This window comes from Procambarus clarkii, chromosome 50, assembly GCF_040958095.1.
Source record: "Procambarus clarkii isolate CNS0578487 chromosome 50, FALCON_Pclarkii_2.0, whole genome shotgun sequence".
NCBI classification, from domain to species: Eukaryota; Metazoa; Arthropoda; class Malacostraca; order Decapoda; family Cambaridae; genus Procambarus; species Procambarus clarkii.
Window position 1 is genome coordinate 35,162,731 of NC_091199.1, and position 20,575 is coordinate 35,183,305.

Below are 20,575 nucleotides of genomic sequence, written 5' to 3' on the forward strand. Positions count from 1 at the left end.
AATAGGTGAGTACAAATAGGTGAGTACACACCCACCCACACACACACACACACACACACACACACACACACACACACACACACACACACACACACACACACACACACACACAGCACACACACACACTCACACGCACGCACATAGGCACTCAAACAATAACATAAACGTACACATAAACAAATACAACCACTCAATCAATAACATACACGTACACAAACACACACACAAACACACACACAAACACACACACACACACAAACACACACACACACACACACACACACACACACACACACACACACACACACACACACACACACACACACACACAAACAAATGGATCACACACACACACACAACAAATTTCGAACAAATGGATGTTAGAGTTTAACCCAAGCAAATGTATTGTAATGAAGATAGGGGTAGGAAGCAGGAGACCAGATACAAGGTATCACTTGGGAGATGAAATACTTCAAGAGTCAGAGAGAGAGAAAGACCTGGGGGTTGATATCACGCCAGACCTGTCCCCTGAAGCTCATATCAAGAGGATAACATCAGCAGCATTTGCCAGGTTGGCTAACATAAGAACGGCCTTTAGAAACTTGTGTAAGGAATCTTTCAGAACATTATATACCACATATGTCAGACCAATCCTGGAGTATGCGGCTCCAGCATGGAGTCCATATCTAGTCAAGCATAAGACTAAACTGGAAAAGGTTCAAAGGTTTGCCACCAGACTAGTACCCGAGCTGAGAGGTATGAGCTACGAGGAGAGACTACGGAAATTGAACCTCACTTCGTTGGAAGACAGAAGAGTTAGGGGGGACATGATCACCACATTCAAGATTCTCAAGGGAATCGACAGGGTTGATAAAGACAGGCTATTTAACACAAGGGGCACACGCACTAGGGGACACAGGTGGAAACTGAGTGCCCAAATGAGCCACAGAGATATTAGAAAGAACTTTTTTAGTGTCAGAGTGGTTGACAAATGAAATGCATTAGGAAGTGATGTGGTGGAGGCTGACTCCATACACAGTTTCAAGTGTAGATATGATAGAGCCCGATAGGCTCAGGAACCTGTACACCTGTTGATTGACGGTTGAGAGGCGGGACCAAAGAGCCAGAGCTCAACCCCCGCAAACACAACTAGGTGAGTACTAGGTGAGTACACACACACACACACACACACACACACACACACACACACACACACACACACACACACACACACACACACGTACACACACACACACACACGTACACACGCACGCACACAGGCACTCAAACAATAACATACACGAACACATAAACACACATATGTTTACATGGGGCATGAGTTTATGAGGTATGAGTAACGAGGACAGGCTGCGTGGAATGTACCTCACGTCGGTGGAAGACAGTAGAACTCGGGGAGACATGATCACTACCTACAAAATTCTCAGAGGAATTGTCAAGGCAGATAGAGATAAAGTGTACAACACGGGTGTACTCATGTGGGATGATGGTGGTGGTGGTGGTGGTGGTGGTGGTGGTGGCACTTCAAGCAGCACGGGTGTACTCATGTGGGATGATGGTGGTGGTGGTGGTGGTGGTGGTGTAGCTGGTGGTGGTGGTGTAGCTGGTGGTGGTGGTGGTGGTAGTGGTGGTGTAGCTGGTGGTGGTGGTGTAGCTGGTGGTGGTGGTGGTGTAGCTGATGGTGGTGGTGGTGTAGCTGGTGGTGGTGGTGGTGTAGCTGGTGGTGGTGGTTGTTGTGGTGGTGTAGCTGGTGGTGGTGGTTGTTGTGGTGGTGTAGCTGGTGGTGGTGGTGGTGGTTGTTGTGGTGGTGTAGCTGGTGGTGGTGGTGGTGGTTGTTGTGGTGGTGTAGCTGGTGGTGGTGGTGGTGGTTGTTGTGGTGGTGTAGCTGGTGGTGGTGGTGGTGGTTGTTGTGGTGGTGTAGCTGTTGGTGGTGGTGTAGCTGGTGGTGGTGGTGGTGGTGGCGATGGTGGTGGTGGTGGTGGAGGTGATGGTGGTGGTGTTGGTGGCACCTCAAGCAGCACAGGTGTACTCATGTGGGATGATGGTGGTGTAGCTGGTGGTGGTGGTGGTGGTGGTGGTGGCACCTCAGGCAGCACGGGTGTACTCATGTGGGATGATGGTGGTGTAGCTGGTGGTGGTGGTGGTGGTGGTACCTCAGGCAGCACGGGTGTACTCATGCGAGATGATGGTGGTGTAGATGGCTGTGGTGGTGTTGGTGGTGGTTATGGTGGTGGTGATGGTGGTGGTGATGGTGGTGGTGATGGTGGTGGTGGTGTTGATGGTGGTGGTGGTGGTGGCACCTCAAGCAGCACTGGTGTACTCATGTGGGATGATGGTGGTGTAGCTGGTGGTGGTGGTGGTGGTGGTGGTGGTGGTGGTGGCACCTCAAGCAGCACGGGTATACTCATGTGGATGATGGTGGTGTAGCTGGTGGTGGTGGTGGTGGTTGTGGTGGTGGTGATGGTGGTGGTGGCACCTCAAGCAGCACGGGTGTACTCATGTGGGATGATGGTGGTGTAGCTGGTGGTGGTGATGGTGGTGGTGGTGGTGGTGATGGTGGTGGTGGCATCTCAAGCAGCACGGGTGTACTCATGTGGGATGATGGTGGTGTAGCTGGTGGTGGTGATGGTGGTGGTGGTGGTGGTGATGGTGGTGGTGGCACCTCAAGCAGCACGGGTGTACTCATGTGGGATGATGGTGGTGTAGCTGGTGGTGGTGATGGTGGTGGTGGTGGTGGTGGTGAACGTGTCCAACGTAGGATGACCAAGTTAATTCCCCAAATTAGAAATCTTTCATATGAAGAAAGATTAACAAAGCTTAAGTTGCATTCACTGGAAAGGCGAAGAGTTAGGGGTGACATGATAGAGGTTTACAAGTGGATGAATGGACATAACAGGGGAGATATTAATATGGTATTAAAAATATCAACACAAGACAGAACACGAAACAATGGGTATAAATTGGATAAGTTTAGATTTAGGAAAGACTTGGGTAAATACTGGTTCAGTAACAGGGTTGTTGATTTGTGGAACCAATTACCGCGTAACGTGCTGGAGGTGGGGTCCCTCGATTGTTTCAAGCACGGGTTGGACAAGTATATGAGTGGGATTGGGTGGTTATAGAATGGGAGCTGCCTCGTATGGGCCAATAGGCCTTCTGCAGTAACCTTTGTTCTTATGTTCTTATGATAGTGGTGGTGGTGGCACCTCAAGCAGCACGGGTGTACTCATGTGAGATGGTGGTGGTGTAACTGGTGGTGGTGGTGGTGGTGGTGGTGGTGGTGGTGGTGGTGGCACCTCAAGCAGCACGGGTGTACTCATGTGAGATGGTGGTGGTGTAACTGGTGGTGGTGGTTGTGGTGGTGGTGGTGGTGGTGGTGGTGGTGGCACCTCAAGCAGCACGGGTGAACTCATGTGAGATGATGGAGGTGTAGCTGGTGGTGGTGGTGGTGGTGGTGATGGTGGCACCTCAAGCAGCACGTGTGTACTCATGTCAGATGATGCTGGTGTTGTAACACCACTCTAAAGTGTACCACTACTATAATAGATACTAAACTAGTAATGTAAACACTACTTATCCTGAGTAACACTTCCCCATCGGTTGCACTTGGTAACACTGTTATGAGCTGACATATGATGGTGACAACGGAACTAAAAATACACTGCCAACAAGGAAATGCTAACACAAGGATTAAATACGCTGCCACCATCTGCCTTTGACCATCAAGATGATGGAGGTGTAGCATATCAAGCAACGAGGCAAGAAACATTGCTTGACTTGGAGAGTACTTTCTATGACTGTCATTAATTATGAAAACGGTTGTCAGCAACTATATCCGAAAGGCTAAGAGGATTCAACAATTGACACAGACGGGAAATTTAACATGAGTTCATTGAGACCAAAATTATGTCAATCACCACTTATAAATCCTACTCTAACACTGGCAAAAAGTTAAGAAATTTGGAAATGGAACAAAACCTCAGAGACCACACACATTACCGTAAGATCTCTGTCTCTCCTTCTGTCACCTCCCGATGTTCTCCACAACCTCTCTGGGCCCCGGTGTCCGGCACTCTGTCCCAACTAAGTCTCTACAGGACCTCTATATACAACTCAACAGGGGGGAGGGGGAGACTGTCTGTTGCTACCTACATCAGAATTGTTAGGGGGGGTCGGGCCACACTGTGCACAGACACTTAAACAATATTTCAATAAGCTTGTTTGACATTCACCATACACTCTTCAAGAGAGGAGTTATTAATTACGTGTGTGACTGACCTCTGACCTGGCCAAAAGGGGGAGATCCATGGATGTTTACACATAAGAATCTGGGGTCTAATTCCCTTGCAATGTTTGACCAGAGTATCATGAAATATTACATACTTGAAACTATGCTGACTAAGACTAATCCAGGAATTTTTAATCAACATACAAGATAATCCGGAGGTCATCTGGGCTGACCTCTTGGAGAAGGCTTCCCTGGGTGTGAACTCTAAGGGGGGAGGGGAGGTCCTGGGTGTTACAGCTCCCTTTCCCTGGAGTTAAGACAAACTCGGGTGTATGATAATTAAGCCCAATTTTGTCTTATCCTAACTCATCCAAAATACCACAACTAACCCTAAAAGAAAAAATAAATTGCCAGTGACATAATGAATAAAAGTAAGCTAACTAAATTAACATGATGCAAAGTACATTATACAGTTACACTCCAGTAAGAACAACACATAATTGTACAATGAAAGAAACAAAAGTACAAAAAAAAATCTTGGCAAAAGTACAAGCAATGATACCCTCACACATGATACAATTCCGATATCCTAATATGACAATAACCTATATCAATGAAAAAAAATGCAAATCCCGACTGCGCCCGAGGCAGTCCAGCAAGGCTTCCCCCGAAGGCTGGAAGACCAAAACAAAAATCGCCTTAAAACTAGCATGACATAAAAAATAAAAAAAATAAAATTCCTAATGGAACCGGAAAATTACAAGTAACTAAAAGTAATATAATGCTAAAATACAAGTAATGACACAAGGCTACATAATACAACCCTGCGTTACAATACATGACACTACAGAATACTATGAAACAATGACATATCCTGCCTGCACACTAGGCAGGCTAGCAAGTCTTCCTCAGAAGGTCTGAAGAACAAAACGTACCAAATAAAATGATCACCAACATGAAAAAAAAATATATATATAATATTCCTACTTTAACATTTAAATCTAACTAATTAAAAATAACAGGAAACATTATACCTAAGTGAGCATACCCCAAACATCTGCTGGGTACGTCATGACCCACAGCCAAACCTAAGAGTTATACGAATTATAAAACATGGTAAAAATACAACAATAGACAGAAAACACTGCAACAGAACCGTACGTTAACAGGACACTTGTGGGCCAATCCATATACCGCACAAGACAATAGTGCCAGGGTCAATCTGCATGCACCCTGCACACACTGAAAGTAAGACTACCTCTTACCACAGCAGAAACATTACTTAACATTACAACATTTTAATGAAATATAAAGGCATGTAAATATAAAAAATTATGTACCCATACACTGGTACCAAACAGGAAACCTGGACACTCATCACCAGGACAGACTTATCACATAGATACATACATGAAATAAAATAGTAATAAATTCCAAGATAAAGTTTGTGCTAGAGACCCAAGTCATCTAGCTACGAACACTGTCTAGGACCACTTTTTCTAGGCCTAGTGACTTTACATCCCCATAAATGTTACACTTTTAACCCGATTAGACAAAACTATTTGACACTGTTAATAATAGAGACATTTCTCTGATCCATCATTCGTAAATCTTGACACATCAATGTTCGTGTTGATATACGCGTTTTCTATCGTGCATCCGTTATACTCTCGCGTGGTGATCTGATGTTGGAGACCTGATGTTGGTGACCTGATGTTGGTGACGTGATGTTGGAGACCCGATGTTGGAGACCTGATGTTGGTCCAGCGTCTGCCCGTCGACGATGCCTGCATATACCCTGAGATCTTCTTGTAACAACTCTGGGGGTATGTCTGGTGACAGAGCGAGTCTACTGGTGACAGACTCCTCGTCAAGCTGCCCAACTGCTGGAAGGTGGTGGTGTGAAGAGCAGCGGCGAGTGACAGCGGCCGGGGACTTGGCCGGTCACAGGTGAACGGTGTTGGGAGAGATGTAAACAAGCACATCTCACATCCAGCTGCTTGAAGCCGACGGTTAATGATGAGTGACAGCAGCTACATAGCAGGAGTCGTGACAGCAAGGCAGAGAGTGTGACGTCAACGACGTCTTGCCAACAGAAGTAAGCAGGTGCAGGTGTTGAGTCGTGGGTGGCGTGGCGGCAGGCCAGGTGGATCCCGACTTCAGCTCTTGGGACCCATCACTGTACAGGCGCTGCTTGTGTCACATTCTACTGAGCCGGTACACATTATCGCGCATGCCCTAATGTGCCTGACCTTGAGCCGATGGTGCGAAACCTGCACCCTATTGGCGAGTCAAGCACACTCAGTAGGGAGGTGCCGTTGGAATGTGATCGCCTCGTTGCGCATCTTGGTGGAGTCAGTGATGTGGCATCCCCAAGGACGAGGGGGAACTGGTAGGTGACTGCTGCTGGCATACCCGCTTGGTGACCTCGTGCCTCCACTTCCGGTGTGCCTGCACGGTGTGTCGCAGCAGGCAGGTGGGTGCCTCTGATGATGAACTGCAAGACTGGGGCCCACCATGATACATTGACATCTGGACAGCTGTGCTCTGCTGGCAGGAACTCTGGCCTGGACAACCTCGTGTGGTGGGAGGTGTCGGCTGGGTGAATGGTGTCATTATCACCGTCCCAGGTAACCGAGTGGAGGGGTTACCGGGAGTGTTGGGAGGGGGTGGGGTGTAACGTAAACCCCTCTCCACTGTACCAGAGGGGTGACCCCTCTGGCCTCAATGTTGGTTCACGAGTAGCTGGTACCGGGGCAGAGCGGTGTGGACAAGCAGACCTGGGGAAGACAGAATAACACTCCGACTGGCGGAAGCAAGGACTCTTCCCCTGGGCTTAGGTGACAGGGTACAGCCCAAGGGTAGGTAAGGCATGTTCTCTGAATACATTCCATGACAAAATCTCAAAACAATTGCAAGTTTAAAAACTCTGATAAAAAAAAAAAACTACTAAGAGACGAAACAGCTTACTGAAACTCTCCCTGCCTCGCCCGTGACCTCGTTAACATAGGGTGACAAGGCTGACCCTGGGTACCAATGAGAGTTGACAGAAGGTCCTCCTCTCCATCCTGGACAAGCCCAGCTGGGTCAGTCAACTCAGAAGGGGAATGGGAATCGCTGAAGGCAGTTCCCGTTCCTCCCTGGCAACGTAACACTTTAATTTGTTGACATGAATAGTTGTGTCACTCTGGTCATCAAAAATTCCCCTGATCAGAAAATTAACTGGTCCAAGCTTCTTAATTACTCTATATGGTCCACGCCATCTAGGTGCTAGCTTCCTACTTTGATTGGCAGGCGCCTTTCATTTAACCTCATAACCAAGCTTCCCTCTCTAAGTGTCAACGGTTGAACCTTCTTATCATAATAGTGCGCATACCGGCTCCTCGCTGTCTTAGAAGCCTCAGCAGCAATCCTCCAAGCATTTCTCATTTTAGGGAGGATTTCTGAAGGATAATCCTCACTGTACACAACCTCGTGTCTGTTAAGCAGACCTGATGAGAAGTTACATGAGCGCCCCGTGAAAAGCAGCCGTAGTTGTGTGTTAATTGACTGATGAATGGCAGTGTTCAAGGCTAGTTGAACATAGGGGAGTTGTTCACCCCAGGTGGCAGCATCTTTCTCTGCAAGAATTGCTAGCATATCCTTAATTGTACGATTGGTTCTTTCAGTCATACCGTTTGCTTGCGGATGGTACGCAGTCGTGAGGGCTGTTGTATTTTCTAAAATTTTACAAACTTCTTTAAAAGTGTTACCAACGAACTCTTGACCTCTGTCAGATACTAATACTTTAGGTGGTCCAAACACAGTGACAAATTTACTTAAGAAAGCGTCTGCAACAGTCTGCGCATCCTTACGAGGAAGGGCAACCAAGGTAGTGAACCGGGACAGATGGTCCACTAGCACCAACACGTAGCGATTACCAGAATGACTACTATGTAAATCAATCAAATCCGCTCCCACTCTATCTAAAGGCTCAAAAATGTCAGGGAACTCTTGTAGTGGCGCCTGTACCTTAGGGGTACCTTTTCTCCTTTGACAAATCGGACACGATCTGACAAACTTAGTGATATAAGATAACATCCTAGAAAATAGAATAAAGTTTTAGCTCTCAAATAGGTCTTAAAGACCCCAGGGTGACCCGCGATCTTAGATGCATGTGCAAGTTTCACGGCTGAGGATCTTAACACGTCGGGGATGACTAACTGGTAAACCGCACGATCTTTCATGTCGTTAACATAATATAGGACACCCTTCTGCAGGTCAAAATGCTGCAGGGGAAAGTTACCTTTCTTCATAGGGTATTTACCACCTTCCAAATATTCAATTATTTCCTTCCATCGCTGTTCTCCCATTTGAAATTCTCTCATTTTATCACTTGCAATAGTTTCAATGTTGACATTTACGTTAACTGACGCGACGTTCCTATTCAACGTGTCTGGCACAACGTGAGATGGTCCAGGCTTATAAAGGATCTGAAACGAGTGAGCTGACAACTCATGAAACCAACAGGACATCCGAGGTGTTACGGCCCTCTTGGGTCGCAACTGGGTTCTTTCTCTGATGTTAATAGAGCTTGGGTATCCGGCCCCAAGTTAGTAGTGGCTTTCAAGGGGTGTGTTCCGTAACGCAAGTAAATTAAAGGGGAAGGGAGACAAAGGCAAAAACTTAAATATATAATTATCACCGTCACCATAAATAATATATAAATTATCACACGGGGGAGGTATAAACACTATTATGTACAATATGGTCTTCCTCTGAAGACACAGGATTCTCTGCTTAACGGTGCTCAAGACGAGTAGCCCTGGTTCTCTTCTTGTGGCCTCTAGACGAATCCTTAGATTCTCCCAGCGAGTCTACCCCGGCCACAGGCCAGCCAAATCACAGTCCCACTGGGTGCACCGTCGTGGAGGCCGTCAACCACAAATCCAGCCTTTAGCTGGCAGGTTCCAATCAGCAACGCTGCGTAGGCCACTCCACGACCGATACTAGGGTTGCGAGCCCTAGGCAGGAGCCTCGTGTGACTTCACAGGTCACTCTCCTCACCACAACACCCCAGTGGTTAGTCTTCTCCACTAGTCAGCCCCGGGTACAACAATCCCTGAATCTGCCACCTCACAGGCAGGCTAACACAACAGTGTTCATCCGGGGGGTGACTCACAGTTTCAGCGGCAAATGCGTGGAGGTTCTACGGCTGCCTTGGGTAGACTGCCCCACCGTCCGATTCAGCAGTCCCAGGTCGACTCTGTAATCAGACACGTCATCAGTAATAGGGACACTCTAGAGCACCTCACTTACAGGCTTAGACACAAACGCTCACCTATCCACTCCATAGATGGCGTTGCTGTCTAAGCTCCACCTCACCAGAGGTCAGCAGCGGCTGTGTTATGAGCTGATCAGGACGGGAAACTAGCCCTTGTGGCCAGTATATCTTGTCCTCACTAGATGGCGTCGTCCATTTGGAGGGGGTTTCGGGAGCTGACCCAGAGATGGCATGGTCGTCACTGCTCCGGGCTCGGACGCTGGACTCGGGTCCGTAACACCTCCCCACCAAAAAGAATTTGGTTTGGGGTTCTACAAAGAAAATCACAAACCAAATTAGTACGCGAATACAACTCCACACGGACTCACGTACATTACGAACTGGAGTGGCGAGGATGTCCTGTCCACAGAACTGTCCGAACGGGAAACTCTGGCACAGATGAAACTTGAAGATATTAGGCAATGACCTGCCTGTTGCAACTTCCCACACCTTCACCGAGATGTCAATCTGGAGTATAATCTCACGTGTCTCGAGTAAGGATCGACATCGACGCGATTTGGGGTGAATCGACACTTCCCTGTGTCGTGACACCGATGATGGCTGGTTACAGACAGCATTTCTGGTACCGTTCCGGTAGTCCTTCAGGGAGACGGGAACCTGGAATACAGGGGTCTGATAATTTAGAGCGACAGCGACAGTGGGTAAGTCAATACTTACTGCATACTCGCTTACTAGGCCCACACCTAGTTCCAACAGAGCTGCTTGTACACCGAAGATGGCATTCGCTCTGCCACCGTCAGGTCGACCAACGTTCCATATAACGCTGCATCTAGGCTCAGCAATCACGCAGGGGGTGTCAACCTGTCGGAAACAGTCACTCATATTATCATATCTCGTACCTCCTGTATCTACCATCACCTTCCAGGTCCCTTCTTCGACTGCAACACTCACTGTGCACGTCTCCAATCCCTGGGACCTCTTCTCGATGTTCAAGGGAGCCACCATCCGTCGGGTCGTCCACTGGTCCTTACTGAGAACACATACAAGAATAAAACAAAATACCGCTAGGAAACATTTGGTCAACTGAGGGATAAGCTTCCTGAGCCTGTAATGTCCATAACCGGCTATATCCATTAGCCTGGTTTGGACCGAAGAGGGCACTAGGACCTTCACACATACCTCACATACCTCCGACGTCTGGGGAATCTCTGGCCGGTTCAATGAACGTGGTATCTTGCCATACCGCAAGTACTCAGGTGCCTTCGCTCCAGACTCTTTGGTATCCGTGGGTGCTTGTACACGAGGCCTCTCTTTTCGCTCAGTCACTTCTGCCATCGTAACCGCATGTTCCTCGTCGGGAGAAGAATCAGGAGACTCTGCTAGAATGCTGTTGATCTGTGGGTGAGAGGAAGGATTAAACATTTTATCTGATTCCGGGTCTGACTGTACCTGGACATTACCACTGCCTGCTATTACCTCAGACCTTGCTGTTCCGACTGACTCATCCGCGACCTTGGGATGATTGTTGCTCCAATCTGTCACCAAGTCGTTGGCTAGTACCATGTCAATCCCCGCTATAGGCAAGGTATCGACTACTGCCAACGCACATGTGCCGCTGAAGTAAGGCGAGTCGAGATGTACCAACACTAAGGGGGCGACATACCGCGTCCTAGGAAACCCAACCAGGATAACCTCTTGTCTCCCATATACACTCACTCCCTCGGGTAACGAGTTTCTCACGATCAGGGACTGGGCTGCTCCACTATCTCTGAGCACTACTACCGATCTACCAGTATGATCACTCGTTACATACCCGCCTGAAGTGTGTGGGGAAAACAATTTTGGTTCTTCCTGAGTAGTCGTAGACTGGCTTCCTGCTGGTAGTGTCACACAGCTCATCAACATCACCTCCCTACGAGCGCCGTTACCTCTTCTGCCTCGGCACATAGCAGCTACATGCCCTTTCTGCCCACAAGTCCAGCACACCATATTTCTCCTCGGACTCCGGTGTTTAGGACTGTTAGGACTAGTCCTTCGAGGGCTACTTGGGGGCGTCTTCTTAGCGCTTTGTGGGACGGGGGTCTCCTCTTCGTCATGACGAGGTTTGTCAAACCGGCGTGGGTAATTCATCGGGACATACTTAGCAGAAGGCCTATGCGTTAGAATGTACTCTTCAGCCATGGTGGCTGCCGCATTTAAGGTCTCCACCTGCTGCTCTTCTAAGTATGTCTTCAGGTCTCCAGACAAACAATCCTTGAAGTCCTCTAACAGTATGAGCTGCTCGAGGTCTTCTTTGGTCTCCACCTTCCGAGAGGCACACCATTCCTGGAAAAGCCGCTCCTTGATGGTGGCGAATTCAGTGAAAGTGTGCTCTGAGGTCTTTTTCAGGTTTCTGAACTTCTGCCTGTAAGCCTCAGGTACCAATTGGTACGCCATGAGCACTACCTTCTTCACCTTGTCATAATCGCCAGAGTCATCAAGGGACAACGTGGAGTAGGCGATTTGGGCCTTACCAGTCAAGACGGACTGTATCATGATGGCCCAATTCTCCTTTGGCCACTCCAAAGAGGCTGTGACTTTCTCGAAGGCCGCGAAGAACTTCGAAACTTCCTTCTCGTTGAACTTCGGGACCATTTTGATGTTCCTCACCGGATCGAAAATACTTGTTTCCATTCTTTGTCTCCGACCACCGCCTAATCTCAATACTTCTAGCTCATGTTGTCTCTCCTTTTCTTTTTCTTCTCTCTCTCGCTCTTCTCTTTCTCTTTCTCGTTCTTCTCTTTCTCGTTTCTCTTCTCTTTCTCGCTCCTCTCTTTCTCTTTCTCGTTTCTCTTCTCTTTCTCGCTCTTCTTTTCTTTCTTCTAATTCTAAACGCCTCATCTCCAATTCCTTTTCTAGTATCTCTCTTTCCATTTCTAATTTCTTATCTTGTCTCTCTCTCGCTTTCTCTTCTCTCTCTTTAGCGATTTCGAGCTTTTTCCATTCTATTTCACGGTGGATCTCTAGTTCACGCATTTTCACAGTAAGTAAACTTATATCCAGTTCACTCTCATCACTTTCGACATCACTACCCTTACCTTCCTTTTCAGTGGAAGCTATCTCCTCACCTTCCTGTATACTATGTGCCTCGCTTTCCTGTTTCTTCCCGGCCTTCAAATGCCGGTGAACCTTGGACAGGATCTCCACACGGGAATCACTGGCACGTATCTTTATCTCCAGGTAGGCACTAACTAAGACGAATTCTTGTTTCTCCAGATATTTTAATCTGGCAAGACCGTCCTCCCTGTTCAGAAAGGCCTGAACATCGTCCAGATCGTCGATGGTCGCTTTTTCTGCCATTGTCACTTAGGTGGAACACTAGCACTTAACACACCGCTTCAAGTTAGCACTTAACGCACCGATCACTGTTCTACGTCAATATTGCACTTTATCGCACCTTACACCGCACTTGCCAATATTGCACGTAATTACACCGGGCACCACACTACACAATATTGCACTTAATCACAGCTAGCGCCGCACTACACAATATTGCACTTAATCACTCCGAGCACCGCACAGGACGTATAACGTCCTAATAGTCACACACAGGGGGAATTATTTACAGGGATTGCACCACTTCACCACCCCTGTCAAACATACTTGACAAGGGGTCGGATCCCGCTGGGGATGCCAATTATGTTACGGCCCTCTTGGGTCGCAACTGGGTTCTTTCTCTGATGTTAATAGAGCTTGGGTATCCGGCCCCAAGTTAGTAGTGGCTTTCAAGGGGTGTGTTCCGTAACGCAAGTAAATTAAAGGGGAAGGGAGACAAAGGCAAAAACTTAAATATATAATTATCACCGTCATCATAAATAATATATAAATTATCACACGGGGGAGGTATAAACACTATTATGTACAATATGGTCTTCCTCTGAAGACACAGGATTCTCTTCTTAACGGTGCTCAAGACGAGTAGCCCTGGTTCTCTTCTTGTGGCCTCTAGACGAATCCTTAGATTCTCCCAGCGAGTCTACCCCGGCCACAGGCCAGCCAAATCACAGTCCCACTGGGTGCACCGTCGTGGAGGCCGTCAACCACAAATCCAGCCTTTAGCTGGCAGGTTCCAATCAGCAACGCTGCGTAGGCCACTCCACGACCGATACTAGGGTTGCGAGCCCTAGGCAGGAGCCTCGTGTGACTTCACAGGTCACTCTCCTCACCACAACACCCCAGTGGTTAGTCTTCTCCACTAGTCAGCCCCGGGTACAACAATCCCTGGATCTGCCACCTCACATTCAGGCTAACACAACAGTGTTCATCCGGGAGGGTGACTCACAGTTTCATGCGGCAAATGCGTGGAGGTTCTACGGCTGCCTTGGGTAGACTGCCCCACCGTCCGATTCAGCAGTCCCAGGTCGACTCTGTAATCAGACACGTCATCAGTAATAGGGACACTCTAGAGCACCTCACTTACAGGCTTAGACAAAAACGTCCACCTATCCACTCCATAGATGGCGTTGCTGTCTAAGCTCCACCTCACCAGAGGTCAGCAGCGGCTGTATTATGAGCTGATCAGGACGGGAAACTAGCCCTTGTGGCCAGTATATCTCGTCCTCACTAGATGGCGTCGTCCATTTGGAGGGGGTTTCGGGAGCTGACCCACAGATGGCATGGTCGTCACTGCTCCGGGTTCGGACGCTGGACTCGGGTCCGTAACACGGGGACACTTTGTTTTCGTTTTAAATATGTATGTGAGAGCTCTGTGATCTGTGAAAATAACAAAATGGCGTTGGAATAGGTAAGGCTCAAAATAACGAACACTTTCAACCACAGCAAGTGCTTCTTTGTCTGTTGCTGAGTATCTAACCTCCGGTCCCTTCACTTTTCTGCTGAAATACGCCACAGGGTGAGGATGGTTCTCTGAATCACGCTGCATTAAGCACCCTCCTATGACAATACCACTAGCGTCTGTATGCACCTCCCACTCCTTATCATTATCATGTACATTAATGACACTATGTAAAAGACACATCAAACACTTTATGTAGGGCATAAGTAAATCTGTGTATCTATGTATTTACGTATGTAGGTTAGCTTAGCATTTTAAAAGCACCGAATCACCTTCTGTGGTTGAGTGTTCAATAAACCCCTGAACTCTATGTTTATCATTTCTCTAACCCTGTCCATGGAGGACAGAAGAAAATGTATATATGCTGGTTAGCATTGTAAACGTGTGGCCACGTCTGTGGTAGAAAATAATAAAAAAAAAAAAAAAAAAAAAAACTCCTTATCAAAGTCAGGCACATCTAATACTGGGGCGGTAATTAATTGACTTTTGAGTTTAGTATAAGCCTCATCGTGTTCTAAGGTCCACATAAATTTAGCATTCTTCTTTACAAGGTCAGTTAAAGGCGCTGTTATACTAGCAAATCCCTCAATATGGCGGCGGAAGTATCCGGCTGCTCCCAGAAACCGGCGCACATCCCTTGCTGACCTAGGCCTGGGCATCTCAGCAATGGCCAATGGCGCGGCATGAGTCTGGGTCAGGGCGGATGCCATCTGTTCTCACCTGGAACCCCAGAAATTTGAATTTCTGAGATGCCAGGGTGCATTTTTTATATTTAATTTGAACCCTGCCTTGTCTAACAATGAAAGTGTCTCAGTTAAGTCCCGCAGGTGCTCATCAAACGACCTAGAGTAGATAACCACGTCATCCAAGTATGCTAATGAATGCCTACCTAGCACAGGGCTGAGGATGTAGTTAATAGCCCTCTGAAATGATGAAGGGGCTGTCTTGAGCCCAAAAGGCACGCGCTTAAACTGAAACTGGTGAACCCCATCAGAGAATGCTGTTTTCTCACAGTCCTTAACTGTAACTGGAATAGCCCAATATACTGACTTAGCATCCAGAGTGGAGAAATACTTGGCTGCCGCGAACTGATCTATAATTTCCTGAATCCGAGGTAAGGGGTACACGTCCCCCTTTGTAATTTCATTAACTTTCCGATAGTCGACACAAAACCGGTAACTACCATCCGGTTTGCGCACCAGCACCACAGGAGACAACCATGGTGAAGTACTTGGTTCTATAACTCTCTGTCTTAACATCTTCTGACACTCCTCTCTGATAGTTTTCTTAGCCTGTTCCGGGAGCCTCCACTGTCTCGTATACACGGGCTCGTGATCACCTGTTGGAATGGTGTGCTCAATTCTGTCTAACAACCCAATTTGATCGTCGTCCGTTGCAAATAATTTGGGGAACATCCGCAAAACTTCCCGCACCCGTTTCCGCTCTAACTGTGGAATGTGCTGTAAATCTAGAGCTGATATTAATTTAGGCAAATTGTTGGTATCGCCAGGTGGCGTGAGCACCGTTGTGCTGTGCTTCGCAGTCTTACTAGTGTCTCTAACATTAAGAGCGCCACATTGCTTAGTGTCTGTAATAGTTTCCGATGGATCTGCTTGAAAGATCGATGTCTCCTCTAAGATAATACCCTGAGACACTCGATCACCCACTCTGAAGCGGTAGGTCTTGTGCGAGAGATTGACTACAGGTATGAGGGCACCTTTATGCAGGACAACAATTAAGTGGTGGGGAAGTAATAGTTTATCAAACCTGCCAGCCACCAGAAGGGTAGTACCAGGCTGGATATGACGACCCACGGCCACCCTAAGGAACCTAAATGATCGTGGTGGGGAAGTCTGCTTGTCAAAAGCATGTAAAATGCACGAGTTCTTATTATTGTCTGGAGGAGACTGAAAAAAAAGTTTCGCTTAATTGGCATGATGTTTCTGCTTCCGCTGGATGGAAGCTACAACCGGTGGATGGTCAGTCAATGTCACCGGATAGGATACAGTTCCTAATTTCAACCGGCAATGTCTCGCCCCTTTCTCAGCAGACAGAGAATATGAGAACCTGTGTAAGAAATCCATACCAATCAAGACATCACCCGGATAAGCAAGATTCTGAACCACTGTACAGGTATGAGGGTACGACCCATCATGACCTATTTCAAAATTAATTGTGGCCTGACCCAAGATGTCAATTTGTCCCCCATTAACTGCTGTGAGCTGCTTACTACTACATTTAAGCCGTGCATGTTTGAATTTGCAACTCAAAATGAGCGTTGCTTGGCTACCTGTGTCCATGAAAGCAATCAAACTCACACCGTCAACCTGGACCTCAAAAGTAGGGCGACCATCCTTAAAGTAATCTGGTGACGGAACTTCCTTAAGCCGAACACTCGTACACGCTTTCCTAAAATGACCTTTTCCATGACAGGTCCAACATTTCTCCTTACTAATACTACTTAATGTATAAGAAATCTTACCACAAGTATAAACTACCCCCGGGGAAGTAACACTAGGGTTGGGGTGGGTGGGGGAAGCAGGGTGGGGGTGGAGAATGTTGGAGGGGGAGGATATGACAGGAGGTATGAGGGAGGCGGGAAGGGCTGGTGGGGGGTTTAGGGACTGGGCGCAGGGCGGGGAGGATGGAAGTGGAGGGAGAGTGGAGGGCGTGTGGATGAGTGACACCGACTCGGGGTGTGGCGGGAGGTCGCAGGGCGGGAGGGGTGGAAACTGAGGGGAAGGATTGTGAGGGTGGACGGGTGGAGTGGGACAATGCTGAGAGGGGAGGGGCTGAACAAGCAAGGTGCGGGTGGAGTGACCTTGAGTGGGGATAGTGGGGACGGATGGAAGGAAGTGGAGCAGGGTGGGTGGAGGGAACATGGGCGGGTAGGGTGGGTGGGAACTGGGTGGGGTAGGTGTAGGGAACTTGGGGCGGGAACTGAGAGGGAATAGAGGGGGATTGCAACCCTATTGAGAACCCCCTCCATTCTGATAACATCTGAGTGGACATATAAAATCAAACAAATTACCAGTAAAGATAGAATTCCACAAAATAACACAATATCTGTAACTTTGTCACCGAGCGTCATATTAACTTGAAATTTTAACCCTATGTCCTATGTAACGAATGAACATTAAAAAGTAAATCAGAACAAACGCACACTCGCTGTAAACACAATATACATCGCGCAGAGCGTCTGCAGAAAGAGGTGAGGACATAAGACAGTACCCTTCTTGAGTGGACGAGAGTTATGACCACGCGCCCAAGATGAAACAGGTGCTGATAACTTAGTATAAACAATCTCCCAGATCTTCGCATGAGAAACACATGTACACATATGTGCACACACGAGGCGGCCAGGTGCACATCCAACCTTATCGACACTGAAATCCCTTATACTTATGAAAAGAATCAGAGTAAAATAATGAAAACAAAAAGTTATAATAAAATTAATTATGAATTCCCTTAACTAATTGTAAGACTACTCTCGTGGTGATTAAAACTACGATTGTTCCTCGGTAAGCTACGCCTGCTAACTACGTCTGACCCGCCCTTGGGGAAAAACATCCAACACTAGCAGCCGTCCTCCCTAAGACACAATTCACGACTAGAATGTTAGAGGTCAGCCTCGCTGCCAACATGACCCCCTCTATGATGATAACTCAGCTACACTCTAGGTGACGGAGCACCGTCTGCGGCCTTATCTTAAGATCTAGAACTCGAGGCAACTCCATGTACCTCAGAAATGTATCAGTAAGCGTCCTTCACTGATAATTTCCCAGACAACCTGCCGAACAGATTGCTGTACAACCTATAACTGGGTTGTACACCCCTGGAAGCTATAAAGAGAAACGAGAACTAATTTCTGTCCATAGATTTCAGAACGAAGTGCATACCCCAAACTTTCATCTAGTTTCCGTATGTCGCACTAATCATAACACTTAAAATACGTGTGGCTCCGAGCAACGAAATCGGGAGCCCGCCTAAACAAACAAACAACGACGTGGCCAACTGAGCAGCCAGAGCGCAGGACTCCAATAAAGTGTGAACACACCCACAATTTATCTGGCCACCACTAGCACCATTTGTAACACCACTCTAAAGTGTACCACTACTATAATGGATACTAAACTAATAATGTAAACACTACTTATCCTGAGTAACACTTCCCCATCGGTTGCACTTGGTAACACTGTTATGAGCTGACATATGATGGTGACAACGGAACTAAAAATACACTGCCAACAAGGAAATGCTAACACAAGGATTAAATACACTGCCATTATCTGTCTTTGACCATTGAGACTATATCAAGCAACGAGGAAACATTGCTTGACTTGGAGAGTACTTTCTATGACTGTCATTAATTATGAAAACGGTTGTCAGCCACTATATCCAAAAGGCTAAGAGGATTCAACAATTGACACAGACGGGAAATTTAACATGAGTTTATTGAGACCAAAATTATGTCAATCACCACTTATAAATCCTACTCTAACACTGGCAAAAAGTTAAGAAATTTGGACATGGAACAAAACCTCAGAGACCACACACATTACCTTAAGACCTCTGTCTCTCCTTCTGTCACCTCCCGATGTTCTCCACAACCTCTCTGGGCCCCGGTGTCCGGCACTCTGTCCCAACTAAGTCTCTACAGGACCTCTATATACAACTCAACAGGGGGGAGGGGGAGACTGTCTGTTGCTACCTACATCAGAATTGCTAGGGGGGGGTCGGGCCACATGTGCACAAGAACTTAAACAATATTTCAATAAGCTTGTTTGACATTCACCATACACTCTTCAAGAGAGGAGTTATTAATTACGCGTGTGACTGACCTCTGACCTGGCCAAAAGGGGGAGATCCATGGATGTTTACACATAAGAATCTGGGGTCTAATTCCCTTGTTTGACCAGAGTATCATGATATATTACATACATGAAACTATGCTGACTAAGACTAACCCAGGAATTTTTAATCAACATACAAGATAATCCGGAGGTCATCTGGGCTGACCTCTAGGAGAAGGCTTCCCTAGTTGTGAACTCTAAGGGGGGGGGGAGGTCATGGGTGTTACAGTGTAGTTGGTGGTGGTGGTGGTAGCACCTCAAGCAGCACGGGTGTACTCATGTGAGATGATGGTGGTGTAGCTGGTGGTGGTGGTGGTGGTGGTGGTGGTGGTGGTGATGGTGGTGGTGGTGGTGGTAGTGGCACCTCAAGCAGCACGGGTGTACTCATGTGGGATGATGGTGGTTTAGCTGGTGGTGGTGGTGTAGCTGGTGGTGGTGGTGGTGGTGGTGGTGGTACCTCCAGCAGCACGGGTGTACTCATGTGGGATTATGGTGGTTTAGCTGGTGGTGGTGGTGGTGGTGGTGGCACCTCAAGCAACACGTGTGTACTCATTTGAGATGATGGTGGTGTAGCTGGTGGTGGTGGTGGTGATGGTGGTGGTGATGGTGGTGGTGATGGTGGTGGTGGTGGTGGTGGTGGCACCTCAAGGAGCACGGGTGTACTCATGTGGGATGATGGTGGTGTAGCTGGTGGTGGTGGTGGTGATGGTGGTGTAGCTGGTGGTGGTGGTGGTGGTGGTGGTGGCACCTCAAGCAGCACGGATGCACTCATGTGAGATGATGGTGGTGGTGATGGTGGTGGTGGTGGTGGTGGTGGTGGTGGCACCTCAAGCAGCACGTGTGTACTAAGACATTTATTTCTTACAAATTTATCTAAGATTATTACTGATTTCCATATAATTCATATAGGATCTTTACAGTGAATAATGTATTGCCAGAAATTATGATTTGGTAATTAATGTGTTTGCTCTTACTGTAGCTCAATAATTCATAATCTTTAATATTCATAATTTGAGGTATCATATCTTTGAATCTATTTTAGTTTAGATTTACTATGTTACTAAGTAAACAATGAACTAGTGACGAACCACACTGGTTCCTAGATATATATGAACTTCTAGAAATACCCCCCCCCCCAGTGTTGATATTTGAGGCTTTGAATTTAATTAATTAATAATACAGCATATTCATTATTTTCAAGTAATTATTCATTTAATTATTATCCATAGACACTGGTTCTCTAGTGTCAATGTGATAATCACTATTATTCGTTTTCCCTCTTTTCTCAAAAGTGGTGGTCCTTCGATTTATTTAAATACAATTATCAAATAATTGAATATATGAGTTCAAGCCCCAGAAATCCAACACTGCCACCCCTG